We start from the raw sequence: 17,598 nt of genomic DNA on the forward strand, positions 1-17,598 counted from the left end.
AAGGTAGTTACATGTAAAGTGAAGCTGAATTAGAGTTCTTGAATTCTAATCCTGTTAATTTTAGAAAAGAATTCACTAAAGCCCAAAGGAGTTTCCCTACTTCATGATTTTTTTCTGGGACAAACTCTGTATCCAGGGATATATATATGATCACTTGGAAATTTCACACTTGCTTGCCTCTTTAAGGTCCAGCACAGAAATTAGAAGGGTATCTCCAGGCCTCCTACGATCATGGCCTGTACAGTCTCACAGACTTGCATTGTAACTGGCACTGTCCTAGGCAGCTTCAGATAACCCTAGAGTTATCATCAGGGTAACCCTAAGAGGAGGAATGTCTCTGTCTTTCCTTTAAGATTGTAATCCAGGAACTTGAATAAGTCAACCATCATAGGTTTATTTTTTTTTTCAATACAGACTTTCCCTTTCCTTACTTCCTGCCCTCTCTAACTCCCTTTAATTGTGTTTGGAGGGGACATAAACCTGAACTCTTCCAACTCATTCATTTCAGAGTTATACAAGAAAGTAATAAAATTAAACCGAGATTTCATCCACATGAATTTCTCTCATACATTTACAAACATAATTGCTACTTAAGACTTTTAAGTTTCTTATGTTTATTTGCATTTGTATATAATGTATCAACTGAAATAGTCAATCAACTCAGACTCTGTTTATGTAAGTAGTTGAGAATACACACAAAATGTATCTATCACACAAAATGTATCTATCAGTGAACATAAACATGTATAATTTCTACAGCTATATTTCTCATCAAACTTCCATTTTTAGCATCTGTTATAATTTAAATACATTATTCCTTCTTTAGTTAATAGTTGCCACTTAGCTTCTATACCGTTTATTTATTCTTTCATGTCTATGTGTATAATTAAATCTCTCTAATATATATCAAATATATATCAGTATAGAATTATGGATTTTTGTTTCATTTAAACAGAAGTGATATAATTCATTGCTATCACATACAACATATTCACAAACAGAGCCTATTCTACCGCTAATGTCCTTTATTTATTTATTTTTGTAAGAGCCTACCCAGCAATTCTGGAATTGCAGAATGCTTTCTCCTTTCTCTTCTATTCTGCAGATATTTGTTTGTCAATGAGCTAGGCATGGGGGAATACAAAAATGAAAAGACAGTCTGTCCTCACTGAGGCTTATATGTTAAAAGATAGATATCTCACATGTAATAAGTCGTATATCAGAATATTTTTCTCTTGTATTTTCAACAACAGGGTTTCCTTTCTGTTCGGGGATGCATATTATAATAGTTTTGTGATCAAAACCAATTTATGCTGTTTTGCCAGCATGTGGCTGTCCCAATTAAAATTCTGGCAAAATAAATTATCCCAGATTAATGTGAATCATTCCCAATTACAATGAATAATTTATCAGTAAAGTATATATTACTCCACATAAATACATCAGAGGTCTGTTTTCTCCCAAGTTAGTCCTTGTAAATACACATTTCAAATCCACACAAACCAACTGGGAGAAGCACAAGCATTCAAAGCTGTAGTAGAGTCTTACAGTTTATAGGTATGGGTTCCCCCCTAAATTATGCCTAAACCTTGGCTTTATTATCCAAGTTCTCAAGAACAATGGCCTGTAGCTAGAATATCTAAGTCCAGATTTTCTGTGCCTCTTAAAGTAATTATTATCATTATCACCTCTCCTAAGAGATAGTGCCTACAGTGAGCTGATTTTTAGCAGATGATTAGGCCAGCAAGGGGCAGGGAACTGGCCTCCAGGGCCTGAGCAGGGCTTTATGACCTCAGGCAACCTCTTAGAGCTATTTCCTTATCCATGAGTTAATGGGATTAGATTAATACATCTTGTACTCCCTTCCAAACTCCAAATAGTCTAAGGGTCCCCCAACCCTCCAAACAAATTCTAGGGGAAAAAGCTGGGCAAGACTTGGGTTTTTTTAAACACCGTATAACCTCATCTGCTGTGCATTTACAAACACGGCTCTTTAAGGCAGTGAAAGACAGAAGACCTTAAATCAAAAATTAATGGGATAGCAGGCACAAATATAAACTCATCCAAAATCCCTTAAATTCTTTACTCCTTAATTTACTGATTTTTCTTTCTTCAAGTTAGTTTGTGGGAAGAGGCCTGGGGTGGGGAAGGGGTCACAGAATCCCACCCTTCTTCCTAGGCAAGTGTTTCACCCTAGCTCTAAGTGAGGTGATTCTAGGCAAATGCAGCCCATTCCCAGGCCCCTCCCTGGCAGGTTTTAATTCACCTGGAGCCCCAGGCAATTTCCCCAACTTCCCGGTGAGCTAATCACCTGGAGTTTAATCTAAAATATACATTGCTCAGTCTCACCCCTGCCCAAGACCCAGAGAGGTTTAGGTTAAAATCGCACTCTGTAGGTAGTGGGTTCCGCCAACGCTGGTTTTTGTCACTCTTTCCTGCTGAGAGGCGTGGACGGTGCTGGGCAGAGCTGCCAGCCTCCAGGCGGGAAGGAAGGAGAACAGATGGCCCGCTGGGGGTAGGGGATCACGTGTCGGACCTCACTCTGGGCTGGATCCAGACTTCTTTCAGGACCCAGGCCCTTCGGCTTCACTGATCCCACTTTGGCGTACTGGGAATATGTGGGGTGAGGAGAGAAGCAGTGTTCATTTTAGTGAAAGCTGGAGAATCAGGGGAAGGTGGCGAGTTTGGGGAGGAGGAAGGAGGGGCTGAAGAGAATGGGCTTCCAACAATGGCGTTGCGCCTGAATCTGAAATACAATCAAGGTAGATTCCTATCGGGGAAACGCCCTTGGTCATAACAACAATTAACACCCAGGGGCTGGAGCGGGGGCGGGAGGGGGGGGCTCCGGGCCGCGCGAAAACTTGCACGACGCCCTACTTTGCTCTCGTTCCACTTAACAGCCTTCCGCAAAACTCCAGGCCTCTCCTCTACCGAGCAGAAAGGCCACCCGTTCATGCATATGCAGCAGGATAAGTTTAGCTCACAGCCCCCAGCGCTCCGAGGAGCTCCGCGCGCCGCGTACGGTGAATCACCCTAGCTCGGGGGCGGGCGCTCGGCTGGGGCCGCAGACTGGCGGGCGGCGCAGCCACTCGCCGGCCGCGCGCTTCGGCCTGGCATCGCCCTTTTAAAAAGTCTTCCGCAGGCGGCCGCCGCAGCAGCAGCAGCCGGAGGAGGCGAGTTCATCTGAGGACAGTCCCAGTTCTCAGAAATCCCTTCCCTGCTGGAACATCAAGCTCCCTTTACTGCAGTTGAACAAACTGCCCTAGATTGGGGGATGAGGAACCCGCCCCAAACTCGTGCAAGAAGCTCCGGGCGCCCGCGCCCACGTGAGCTAACCTTGAGATTAGCCCCCGCACCCCTGGGAGGGAGGGGGGAACTGGTTGACTGGCCCTCGCGGCCGAAGCCCCAAATAAGGTTTGTGCCCTCTGTGTGCTTATACAGCCCTCACTACCCTGTTTTATAACTCTGGCGGGGTTGCAGTGATTTTTTTTTTTTTTGATTCGGGGTAAGATAGGTATGTGGGGGGGGGGGGTCAAGGGGGTGAGGCACCTTTTCCATCACCCAAGCCCGCGAGGAAGAGGAAAACCTTCCCTGCGGTCCCCCTGGGAACATTGCGGAGTAGGGTGTCGGATGACATCAGCTTCTAAACATAGCCCATACCGCACCCCAACTCTGAGCGCGCGAGCAGGGCTCCGGCAGGCGAGGGAGAGGGAAGCGGGGGAGGCGTGTACTGTTGGCCGCGGGCGGGGCAGGCCGGCTGGCCGGGCTGTGCGGGAGGAGATGACTTTGCAGGAATCGTGCTCGCAGAGTTTGCAGGCCAACCTCTCCCGCGATGGCCGGGCCACGAGGTTAGGAAACATTCGTGCCGTTCCGCGCTCTAACCTGCCCCACAAAAGCCACACACACGCAAGCAGCTCTAGGATCTAAGGTGCCTTTATTTATATAAGCCAACCCATCCCCCAGCGGTAGTGCCTGGTTTGGTCGGTCGGGAACCCTGTGCGCCCTCCAGTCCCGCGCCAGCCTCTAGGCTAAGCCTGCGAGGGGGTCGGCGCGGCCCTCCCGGTGAGTCAGATGGGCTGTGTTTCCTGTGGTTGTTGTGGAACAGTTTGTCCTTTTTACCCCCGCCCCCCGCCCAGTCTCCACCCCCTTGGTAAATATAGCGCTCACGTTTCATCATCTCTTTGTCCAACGAGCGCCAGACACCCCGGCCCGCGGCCCCCGCCGCCTCCCTCCCTCTCCCGGCTCGCGGTTACCTCGCATAACCCCGCGCGGGCAGGCGGCGGGCAGCCGCCTGCCCTGCGGCCCCCGCCAGCCCCGCACCGCATTGCTTCCCGCTGCAGTACACCCCCACCTCCCTCCCATCGCCTTCCTTGTTTTCAGTTCCCCCTTAGGATGTGACCCCATGCTCTCATCCCACCCTTGCTACCCCGTGGTCGTGGGGACCCGGCGGAGAAATGTGTAGGTGTTGGAAGGTAGATACCCCTTGTTCCCAGCCCCAGGCGGCACCCCATGCCCAGGCCAATGCTGGTGAGTACCACTCACCCTTCCTTCCCCTTCCCAAGCCCCCCCCCCCCTTTCCCCTCCTGAGCGCGGGTGACAAGCTGCTGAGACAGTGTCTGAATCACCGACAGCTGAACCAGCTGCGCATACTTGGGGGTGGGCGCTTTGTGAACCGTCTCCCTCTCACCACTGAGGGGAGTGGGCTGGTGGGTCAGGAAAGGCGAGGTGGGTGGATAACAGCCGAGAAGCCCTTGCTTACTCTTCCCGCTCTCCCTTCCCCTCCCAGTTTCGTTTCCACACATACAGCCACCCACCGGGGACCGGAGGCGGCTGGTGTTCTCTGAACACAGGGAACTGGCTCTCTCTGTGGTCTCCTGTTTACTTCCCTCCTCCTCACCCCCACCACCCCATGCTGCCTCCACCCGCCCCAGCAGCTGGGAAACCTGCAGCAAAACACTGCAGTCATGAGATTTCCCTGGACCGGAGCTGTGGCCCGGGTTTGCCCTGCCCTGGCCTGCCTTGCCCTGCCTTGCCCTGCCTTGCCCTGGATCCACTTGGGGCACTTCTTTGTCCTGGAAAGGCTCTTGGGGCTCCCTGTCAAGGAATGTGGAAGAGGCCTCCCTTCCTCCTTTTTTCCCTCTTCCTCTCCCCCCCTTGGCACAAGATATCATCCTGTGGGGGATGGCCTGGCTGCCTTTTTGGCCAGGGCTCTGGGCCACCCCCGTGAGTGGCCACCTGTCCAGGGCTGGGCAGTGAGAGCTGACAGTGTGTAAGATTTCGGCATCCAGGATGCCGCAGTGCTGCCTCATTTGCCATCACAGGCTGTCCTGTTCGTGAAAGAGTGCCCAAACTTCCCTGCTGACCCAAGGTTTTCAGGCGGATCCCTGAAACCTGCTTACAGGCACACACCCTCTCCATATGGAGTCTGGCAAAACCTTCCCTTTCAAAGCTTGCTTCCCAGTGGGGAAGGATTCAACCTCTCTCCCTAAGTAAGCTGAATGAACACAGAGCTCTGACGAGGCCATGAGGGTTGAGCTCTGGGGTGCTCCCTGCCTGAAGTTCCCCCATTTAAAAGCCACCTCTTCGCCACTGCTCTACACCACTGCCATGGTTACCAGCTCCCTGTCCTTCAGAAGCACAAATGTTGCACAGTGGCAGAAACAAACAAGGGCTTCTTAAATGTTCTTTTAAATATCCAAAACACTGCCTTGGTATTTTGGTAGCAGACAAGAGGGAATGAAAGTCCCAACAGTTCCCTGGTTTCCTTCTGACCCTATAACCCCCAATAAATCCCTCACTCTGGAAGGCCTCTCAGAGCCAAGGGAAGGAAGAGAGCTTATTGAAATGCAAGAGAGTGGAATTCAGAGCAGAGCAGATCCACCTACAGCTGGAGAATTACTTCCACCCAAGTGAGACTATTTTTCCCCTCTGCCCTCCAGCTTTAAAGCCCCAAGCTACTCCGAAGTACCTGCCACCATCAGACTACACCATATCTTGCTTTTTGCTGCATTCTGCCAGATCTCTCTCCTGTGAAACTCTCCCCCTGATACCCTGGATATTCCAATACTTGATTCACAGTCCCCCACCCCCATCTCATTCCTGTCAACATTTTCTGTGAATGTATTATCCCTGTGAATAAGGGGGCACCTGAAACCCTAGTATCTAAACTGTACTCATTTCTCCCTCTACCCTCCTGTCGCACGGGTACCCTGGACCTCTGCATCAGCAAATAACAACACCACTTCTGAACTTCTCATTTCAAGTATCCTGTTCCCTGGTCAATACCTCTTTCTCTTCCAGCTTCTTTTAATAACGCCATTTGCACAATTCTTTGCCCCTCATATGATCTCCAACGTACTTTCCCACCGTTCATCACTGCCCTTATAGTCTCACATCTCTCCTACCCACTTTAGATTTCAGAGTCAATCACTGTATCATTCCTTTGTATACACTCACTTCCTTGTTCTTGGGACCACCTGCCTGGCAAAACCCTGATCTTGGCCAGCTTAACACAATGGACAAAAATAACAGTGCTAACTGTTGTCACTAGATTTATGATCATAAATCTCAAGTGGGCTCTCAACACTGTCCTTCTGCTTTTCCCCGGTCAGTTTACTTTCCCACACTCTGAAATGACTACATCGCACCTTCTATCCTCAAATATCCAACACTTCTCCCCTTCCTCACTCTGGAAGCTGAAAACCTTACTTCTCCTTTTACTGAGAAAAATAAAAGCAGTTTCAGAAGAACTGCTTCATTTTCCTACCACCGTGGCTTCCATCCTACCTGCCTCTCTGTTCAGACCCTGCCTCCTCTCCTGTCTCATATGTGTAGTGTCCTTGCTCTTATCTAAGGTAAGCCCTTCTATTTGGCACCACAGTCCCTTCCCCTCTTGACTATTTGATGACCACTCCTTAAATTAGGTCCTCATCTCCTGCTCATTGATTGTCTCTCCTAAATAATTCACTTAAGCAAAAAACCAAAAAAACAAAACACAGTGGTGGTCCCTCCTGTTTACATGTATATGTGTGTGTACATATCCCTTTAGCCCTATATTCCCCACCAATATTACTATTAGCCATTTTTCCTTGGCTGCAAGCACTTTCAGAGCTCCTTGTATGTCCATACCTCCTATTCTCTCTTGATTAATGCCAATCAGACTTTCACTCCCATTGCTCCACCAAGACTGCTCTTGTCAAGGTCACAAATGATCGCCACCCTATCAAATCTACTGGACCATTATTTCATTTCATCCATCTTGAAGCAAAGAAAATTAAGAAAGATTGGGCAGCAAAGTAAGAGGAAAACAGGAAAATATGGAATCCTGGTCGCCAAGAGAAACTGTTTCAAGGAAGAAACAGTTTAATTTCTTCTTAGTCTTCTTGTTGGACTCCTTTTCAACTCTTCTCCTGGCTCTCTAAGAGTTGGAGTGCCCCAGGGCCCTAGCCTTCACCCTTTTCTACATTTACATTCCCTGTCTTTGTAACTTTATCCACCCTTGAAGCGTTAATACTTTCTGTGTGCCAGTGACTCCCAAGTTTTACCTTCAGTCCAGACCTCTCTCCTGAATGTCACACTTGACTATCCAACCATCTATTCATCATCTCCACCTGAATATCTATCAGGCATCTCAAATTTAATATATTAAAAGTGAATGCCTGAGTATAGCACAGGGAACTGTACCCAATATTTTGTAATAACATATAATGGAAAAAAATCTGAAAAAGTATATATGTACAAACTGAATTGCTTTGCTGTGTACCTGAAACGAACACAACACAACATTGTAAATTAACTATACTTCAATAAAAATAAATCAAACTACTGAGTCTTTCTCCCAAGCTGTCCCCATCTTAGAGAAAGGCATTCCTGTGCTTCAGGTTGTTCAGGCCCAAAACCAAGGAGTAATTCTTTATTCCTCTCTTTTATTTATACTCACAGATAACTCATTAGGAACTGCCATTAGCTGCATTTTCCAAATACAGCCAGAATTTGACACTGCTGGTCACCTTTCCTGCTACCACCCTTACCTCTTGCATGGATAACTTCAGTGGTCTAAGTGCTTCCCCCCTGCCCTGGCTTCTTTTCTCAACACAACTGCCAGAGAGCTCTTTTAAAAATACATGTCAGGTCACATCTCTTCTCTGCTCAAAACTCCACTGTGACTCCCATCTTAGAATAACTGCCAAAGTCCTCACAATGGGGACAGGACCCATACTAACTGCCTGAAAGGTGGCTCTCTGACCTCCTCTCCTCCTTGCACCTGCCTCCTTACTCCACCCCAGCTACACTGCCCACCTTGCTCAGCCGCAAACTTTCCAGCCACATTCCTACCTTAAAGCACTTGCAGTGGCTCCTTCTTCTACTTGGACCCTCTTCTCCAAGATATCTGCATGGCTCACTGTCTCACCTTCTGCAAGCCTTTGCTCCAATGTCCCTTCTAAGAGAGGTCTGCCTTGGCTATCCTATTTGTAGTTGCAACTCCTACACTTGTCCTTTTCTACCTTTCTTTTCCCCTGGCATTTGGCATATTCTGCAATGCTCCATAGTTTGTTTATTTATTGTATTTGTTGTTTATGGTCTATCTCCTACTAAATACAACCTGTTTGTTCACTCATGTATTCTTAGTGTCTAGAACAGGAACTGGCAGATTAATAAGCTCTCAGTAAATTTTGCTGAATGTTGAATAAACAGGAGTTAAACATCTATAATTTTTTTGAAAGCTTGCTATGTGCCAGACACTCCAAAATATACTCTGTGTAGTCTTAGTACTCCCAGTTTATAGTTGAGGAAATTAGAAAAGGTACAGAGAGAATAAATGACAAATCCGCGTTCACCTGGTGGCAAAGATAGAATTTTATCTCAGGACTCTGAATCTAGAGACCATGTTCTTTTTTTTTTTTTTTTTTAATTAAAAAAAAATTTTTTTTTTAATTTTTTTGTCTGTTTGCTATTTCTTTGGGCAGCTCCCGCGGCATATGGAGGTTCCCAGGCTAGGGGTCGAGTCGGAGCTGTAGCCACTGGCCTACGCCAGAGCCACCCACAGCAACGCCACAGCAACGCCACAGCAACGCCACAGCAACGCGGGATCCGAGATGCGTCTGCAATCTACACCACAGCTCACGGCAACGCCGGATCCATTAACCCAATGAGCAAGGGCAGGGACTGAACCCGCAACCTCATGGTTGCTACTCGGATTCGTTAACCACTGCGCCACGACGGCAACTCCTAGAGAGCATGTTCTTTAGCACTCATTTCAGGCCCCAGCATAAGAGTAAGCTGTAAGGCCAACAGTGAGCTCTTTCAGCTGTGGCTGCAGCCTGCTGTAGAGGAGCACATTTTGATAGGAGATGTCACCTGAGTGTATGGAAGCAAGGTGGGTCACCTAGAGTGAGCGTCCCTTACGCTAGACGTTTGTGCTGAAGAGGGACTGAGGGTGATGGACAAGGACATGGCCATGTATTTAGCTTGCACTAGAATATTTTGGATACTTATGAAGATGTTGTGCATACTTGTAGAACAGAGGCAGTATGGTTCAGGAGATTTGTTTCTTGTTCATCATACATTTTGAATAAGCACTGGTTGGGGTCTCTATTAATTCAGGACCCAGGTTGATGGAACAGCCACTATTCAAGTCACAGTTTCTACTTACAATTCATATGTCACCATCCTATCCATAAGGGGAACAAGAAGAAGCACAATCCTTCTAGATGCCCAAGTGGCAGAGAGCTAGAAATATTCGTTGGGTCCATGTCCAGTATGACTAAGCACCTATAAATACCAACTATAACTGGATAAAATATAGCAAACAATTACCTGAGGTTTCTGGATAGTGAACAATAGCAGGTAGATAGTGGAAGGGGGTTGGCATTTGAAAGAAGGGCATAGCATGAGGAGAATTTCCTATTTATTTTGCTTTTAGCTTGAGTGTAGGTCCTATTTTGTACTATTTACAATGGTCAAAGTACTGATAGAAAGGCAATAGTCTTATTGAAGAGCCAGAGGATAAGTTCTGGGGTGCCTACAAGTGCTAGAAAGTAAAGGAAGAAATTTCAGAAAAGAAAGGGCTAGGAAAATGGAATCCTGAAATTCTGAGTATAAACGCTGCCCAAATTTTTGACTGACTGCTAAATTATACATGTACATGGCAAACCTCAAGCAGCCCAGGTAAGACAACATGAGCAAATTGAAATTTGAACAGTCACTCAAATGGAGTTTTGCAGTTTGACTTCAGCCAAGTTAACAGTTCACTTAAACTTTTTAATTAATTATTTATTTATTTATTTATTTTGTCTTTTTGCCATTTCTTTGGGCCACTCCTGTGGCATATGGAGGTTCCCAGGCTAGGGGTCTAATCGGAGCTGTAGCCACCGGCCTACACCAGAGCCACAGCAACTCGGGATCCAAGCCGCATCTGCGACCTACACCACAGCTCACGGCAACGCCGGATCCTTAACCCACTGAGCAGGGGCAGGGATCTAACCTGCAACCTCATGGTTCCTAGTCGGATTCGTTAACCACTGTGCCACGACAGGAACTCCTAAACTTTTTTAAAAATCAATACTCTTTGGAGGAAAATAGCAGAATCCACAGTCTCTACAATCTGCTATCCACGATATCCAGGATATGTTCCAAAGTTATTTGACAGGTGAACAAGCCCATTCATGTCTGAAAAGATAGTCAATGGACATCAACCCCTGGATAATTCAGATGTTTGCTACTGCAGATACAGATTTTAAAGTAGCTATTATACTTGTAGGAAAATATGCCTGTAAGGAATGAATACGAAATCTCAGTAGAGAAATAGAAACAAAAAAATTAAGTGTAAATTTATTTATTTATTTAGGCTACACCCAGGGATTGAACCCATGCCACAGTAGTGACCTGAGCCATAGCAGTGACAATGCTGGATCCTTAACCTGCTGAGCTACCAGGGAGCTTCAAGTGGAAATTTGTAAAATTTAAAAATAGTAGGTGGAGATGACAATAGAATGAGTCAGTGAACTTGATGATATCAATAGAAATAACCAATCAGAATACACAAAAAAATGGGGAAAAAGCCTCAGGTACCTGTGGGTCAATATCAGACTGATACATGTGTACTTGGAGTCCCAGGGAAAGAGAGAGAGAATGAGACAGGCATTATACTTGAAAAAAATAATAACGAGACATAAATTGACATATTCAAAAAGGTCAGTGAATAATACTAAGCAGCATTAATACAAAGAAAATAACACCTAAGCACATTATAATCAAATTCCTGAAACCTAAAAACAAAATCATAAAAACTGCCAGAAAAAAAAGTCATATTGTATCTAGAGGAATAATGATTTGAATACCACTGACTTCTCATTGGAAGCAATAGAGACCAGAATACAATATATGATATCTTTAAGGTACTGAAAGAAAAAACTCCTGTGAAACCACATTTCTCTATGAAGTGAAAATATCCTTCAAAATGAAGGCAAAATAAAGATTATTTCAGATGAAAGAAAACCAGGAGTATTTGCTACCAGAAGGTGTGCACCACAAGAAATGCTAAAGGGAAGTTCCTACAAGGAGATCCTGCTGAATAGCATTGAGAACTATGTCTAGATACTCATGTTGCAACAGAAGAAAGGGTGGGGGAAAAACTGTAATTGCAATGTATACATGTAAGGATAACCTGACCCCCTTGCTGTACAGTGGGAAAATAAAAATAAAATAAAAAAAAAGGGAAGTTCCTTAATGGTCTAGCAGTTAAGGATACAACAGTGCAACTGCTATGGCATGGGTTTGATCCCTGACCAGGGAAGTTCCACATGCTGAGGTGTGACCAAAAAAATCCCAAACAAAAACAAATTCTAAAGGAAGGAATTCCCTAGTGGCCTAGCAGTTAAGGATCCAGCATTGTCACTGCTGTGGTGTGGGTTTGATTCCTGACTCAGGAACTTCCACGATCCATGAGCATGGCAAAAAAAAAAAAAAAAAAAGTGCTAAAGGAAGTTCTTCAGGATGAAGGAAAATGAAACCTTATGGAGACTTAGATCTTTAGGAAGGAATAAAGACAATTAGGAATGGAAAATATGAGGGTAAATATAAAAGATTTATAGCATTTCTTTACATATTGTTTAAGGCAAAATTTATAACATTGTCTTGTGTAGCTCACTATAATATATGTGTATTACATATAATAATTATAGCATAAAAGATAGGGTAAGTGAACATATATATGACATGTTTTCTAAATTTGATGTGAAGTGGTATAATATTAATTCTAAGCAGACATATTTGATGTACAGCAAATTGATGACTACTATGGAGTACCTTCCCAAAGAGTTCACAGTATGGTGGAAGAAGACATGGCCAAACAATTACAACACAGCGTGGTATGTTCCCACAAAATAGGTTGTACAAAGAGTTCTGGGATTCCAGGGGATCTGTAATTAGCTCTCCTTGGGGGCAGCTAAGTAAAGGCTTCATGGCAGAAGTTATATTTGAGCTGGGTCATGAAGGATGATTAAAAGATGAGAAGAAGAAAGGCATCCTGCACATGGCAAACAGTGTGAACACAGATGTGAGAGCAAGATAATTCAGAATGTGTTTAGGGCACCAGGAATCATCTAATTCTCTGAACCTGTTAGGAAAGGCCTCAACAGGAAAGGTCATTGTAGGGTGAATACGGAGGACAGATTGAGGCAGAGAGAAGCTGGAGGCAAGAAAAGAATTGGAAGGTGATTGTACAAATCCTTATAAAAGGTGATGAGGACCTGAACAAAGGCTATAGCAGTAGGACCAGGGATGAGGGATGAGGGAATGATGGGGGAGGGGGTCAGAAAATGTCACTAGCCAGACTTAGTAACCAACTAGATATTGAGAGGGATCCAGAGTAAATCTCAGGTTTATGAGTGTGGGGATTGTTAACTAAGAGAGAAAAAAACTCTAGAGGAGCAAATTCAGACACGGGAGCAGGGACTGGAGTAAGTAACTTGGTTTTGACACTTGGATGAGCCTGAGGGACACTGGGTGGACACTGACTGCTGCCACATTAGCAATTCTCCCTTCTCTTGGGATCAGGCCTCATTTTCTCTTTGGGTACCCGTGCCTCCTCAGGCAGTCCAAGAGACCTGAACTCTATGTCAAGATATAGAACTTGGGCATTTTGCTTTACACTAAGCTTATTGAAAGAATTTAATCTTCTTGTGCTTTAAGAATAGGGATATGATCTGAGACCACTTAGCCTAGAGATTCTTCTGGGGGCTTCTAGAAAAGAAGCTCCTTTTGCCTCTTTCCTTTTGGATCAGGTAGTAATATATGATGACAGAATCTGGAAGATCTGCAGGTATTCTGTGACCATGAGGGAAGCTAGTCTTAGGGTGAGCTGGACAGATAGAAGTCAGATCAGAGAGTTGGAAAGGAGTTGGGGTCTTTGGTGACAGTGAGTTGATGAACTGAACTGACCCTAAAGCTTATACAACCTGTGGATTTTCATGGTACATGAGCCAATAAGCACTCTATTTTATTTTATTTTATTTTAGTGTAGTTTATTTTAGTTTTTTTTTTTTTTTTTTTTTTTTTTTTTGTCTTTTTGCCATTTCTTGGGCCGCTCCTGTGGCATATGGAGATTCCAAGGCTAGGGGTCCAACCGGAGCTGTAGCTGCCAGCCCACGCCAGAGCCACAGCAATGCAGGATCCGAGCCACATCTGCAACCTACACCACAGCTCATGGCAATGCCAGATCCTTAACCTACTGAGCAAGGCCAGGGATCAAACCTGCCACCTCATGGTTCCTAGTTGGATTTGTTAACCACTGAGCCACGACAGGAACTCCAGCACTCTATTTTAAAAAGCCAGTTTTGTTAGGTATTTGCAACACAAAGAACTTAACTGATCTGTTTAGATAGAAGTAGCCATTGGGCATCTGGAAAGCCAAGACTGGATCTCCAAAGAGTCTTAGGGTTTAGAGATGTCAATTGCCTAGGCTAAGACTGGGATTATGGTAATGGATGAGAATGTGCAGGGAGCAGATGTTAAGGGAAAAGAGAAAATGTTGTGTATATGCAGAAGTGGAGAAGGACAGGAGAAAAGGTATGTCACAAGAGCCAGAGGAAGAGGGCTTCAAGAGAAAGGGAGTGGTCCACAGTGGTCATATAGTGTTAGGCCTAGATCTAAAAATTAAGAGGTGATGGGGTAGCTTGGTGAGTCAGACACTTCATTTCCTACATGAAAACTACTCCTTCCCTCTCCTTCCTGGCAGAGATCTCTTGATCTCAGTAAAAGTAGGCCTATCTCTGCTCTGGAGGTTGGCACGTGACTTGGTTCTGACCACTGTGGTGTAAGGCAGGTGAGGTGGCTGAAAGGCAAGCACAGGAGGAGAAAGTCTGTTCATTGAGTCCTTCAGATCCCCTCACACAATTGTGTGAGGCTATGATGTTTAGATGTATTATGACTGTGAGAAGAAGACCAAGAGGACATTTGAGGGACCAGCCCGGAGCTCTGTCATCGGTTAAGTGCTCAATTGCTAGCAGTGACCTACTTCTGGGACTGTTTACGAGGAGAAATAACACTGTTTGTGTTTAAGCCATTGCCAGTTGGATGTTTAGTTATTTGCAGCCTAACAGACACATTTAGGGAAAAAATGTTTCAGTAGATTAGTAGTACATTAGTCAAATTCTAATAAGCTAAGGTGTGAACTATAGGTAAACATATTATCAGAGATAATGGCATGGTTTTGTCAGAAGTTGGGAAGTTAAGGGGAAAAGCAGATGTAGGGGTATATTGAGAGAAGGAAAGATGATCGGAACATTTTTTCCTAGATTGTAAATACTTGAGTATGTTTCATTGGTGAGCAAGAGCTAGTGGTGGTTAGGCAGAAATTAAAAATATGTGAAGGAGGAGATCACTGATAAAACAAGGTACAGAAGGGAAGAGATTCTTGAGAGCCCAGGAGGAAAAAGGGAAGCTGTATCTTCCCTTTTTTTTTTTTCTGAGGCAGAAAGAATGTGAGCCTGGCTGAAATGTGGAGACGTTTGGAGGTGGAAAGAGGAAAGCCCTTGGGAGTTCACGCCTGCTTTCTTTGTGAAGTAGAAACAAGGTAGTCTGTGCATGGGAGATGATGGGGAATGTGACAGAGGCCATGGGGAGAGTAGCAAGGGTTTGGCACACCTGTCATTGGAATAAGCCACCTTATTTACATCTCCCTGCACTGTGCCTGACACATGGCAGCTTCTGTCTGCTGGAAAAATGAATTTACTCAATAAGAGTAATAGGATCATTAAACAGCAGCAGCTGCCTGGTTGAAACGGTAAACCATGCATTTGTGGGGCTTCCTTAATAACCTGTATTTCTTGTTACAAAGCAAATAATATTTTTGTTGTAGGTGAGTTAAAAAATACAGATAAACCCAAAGAAAAGAAACGAAAATCAATCATATTCCACAAACCCAGAGGTAACTACGGTTAATATTTCAGTATATATTGGTTTTGTCCTTTTATGCACAGCTATACATTAAAAAAATAATAAAAGTGAGATCAGGTCACTTATGAATAAGATTCATATGGTTCAATTTAAAAAGTTTAAAGGGATATGTAATGAAAAAAATCACTTCTCCTACCCTGTCCTTTAGCTATTTAATTATCCTTTCCAGAAGCAACTAAATTTCACATTTTTGTTTTGTAAGTCCTCCCAAGATATTTTATACATATCCAAGCAAATATAATTATCTTGCCCACATTTTCACCCAAATGGCTAGTATCATAGCAGTGTTCTGCATCTTCCTTTACTAACACTATATCTTAAGGGTCACTACAGGTCAATACCTATAGTTTCCTCACGTTTAAGGGCTGCCATAGAATTCTGATACAAATTTATTTAATAAGTCCCCTGCTGCTCATTTATGTTACTTTGGGTCTTGGAGTTTCAAAAAAGGAGTACTTTTAAAATAAACTTCTTTCACTTTGGAGCAATATACCTATAGGGTAAAGTTCTTGAAGTGTAATGCTAGGTTAAAAGCTACATGCATTTGTAATATTGATGGATGTCAAATTGCTTTCCTTAGTGTTTGTACCATGTACCATGCATGTGTACAAACTCTGTATAGCAACATATATAAGTATAAATTAGTGATGTATAAAAGTGCCTATTTCTCCACATCCTCATCAATGAGTTTGATCTTTACCACTCTAATTGGTAAAAATGGTATTCCAGGGTGATTTTAATTTTCATTCTCTTACAAGAGATGAGGTGGAGAACCTTTTCATATGTTTGAGACCTTCTGATAGTTCCCTTTTTAACCAATAGCTATTGCCCATTTTCTTTTGGACTGTAGGCTTTTTCCCTCTGAGTCTTTCTGTATTAGGATATTAGCCCTTCTGTGATATGAATTTTCCAAATTTGTCATATGCCTTCTAACTTTGCTTATTGTGCTTTTGCCATGCAGAAGTGGAGGGTTTTCTTTTGGTTATTGTTTTAATATTTATAGTTTTTTATACTCTAGATATTATTTCATAATTTGGAAGTCCTTCCACATTCATATTTTCAACTCATTGTCCATGCCTTCCTCTGGTGCCCTTATGATTTCATTGATTTAATTTTTTTTTCTGATAACATTTCTAAAGTGTGTATTCCATTAAAATTTTTTCCAGATGATATACAATTATTCCAACCAATGTGTTGATTTTATTTTTTAAAGATACAATCATGTCATCTCTGAATAAAGACAGTTTTGCTTCCTCTTTTCTTAGCCTTGTGCCTTTTATTTCTTTCTCTTACCTCATTGTACTTGCTAAAACCTCTAGTAAAATGGTGACTGCAGCAGGGGAATGCACATCTTTGCCTTGTTCTTGATTTTACCTGAGAGCAAACAGGTAAAGGACCAGCAGTCTTTGTGTTGCCAAATTGATTTTCACAAGTTTATGAACTACTCTGCAGTGTATAGAGTTGCCTAGGAAACCACAGCATGATGATAAGTATGATGATAACTGTAGGTTGTTGATACACTTTATCAGATTGAGAAAATACCTTCTATTTCTATGTTGAGAATTTTTATCATGACTTTGACAAGTGCTTTTTCTATATCTATGGAGATGTTCATATACATATTGGGAGAACCTTAATTCTGTTGATATGGTGAGTTACATTAATTTATTTTTGAATGTTAAATCAAGCTTGTATTTCCGGAATAAACCACACTTGGTTGTGGTCTAGTATCCTTTTCATATTAAAGCTAGATTTTATTTGCTAAAACTTTGTTAAGGATTTTTACATTATTATCACAAGGGACGTTGATCTGTACCCCTCATATTGGTTTTCCTATGTATTGATTTGAGATTTCTCTTTAGTCATATACTAAATTTCCATAAGTATTTGAGTCCATTCCTGGATTTTATATTACATTCTGTTTCTTTTTTTTTTTCTTTCTTTACCATGGCATGCAGCGGCTTGATGTGGGATCTCAGTTCCCAGACCAGGGATTAAACTTAGGACCCAGTGGTGAAGGCCCCGAATCCTAACCACCAGAAAGAACATCAGGGAACTTCCTATAGTCTGTTTCTTAATATGTCTTTCCACTATCATTATTGTTAATGGATGCATTGTTGGATATTTGGGAATTAGGTTTTT

The sequence above is a fragment of the Sus scrofa genome, chromosome 1, assembly GCF_054392235.1.
Source record: "Sus scrofa isolate SSC_HxYL_T2T_F1_AM1 chromosome 1, Sscrofa_HxYL_maternal_Yorkshire_Landrace_v2.0, whole genome shotgun sequence".
NCBI classification, from domain to species: Eukaryota; Metazoa; Chordata; class Mammalia; order Artiodactyla; family Suidae; genus Sus; species Sus scrofa.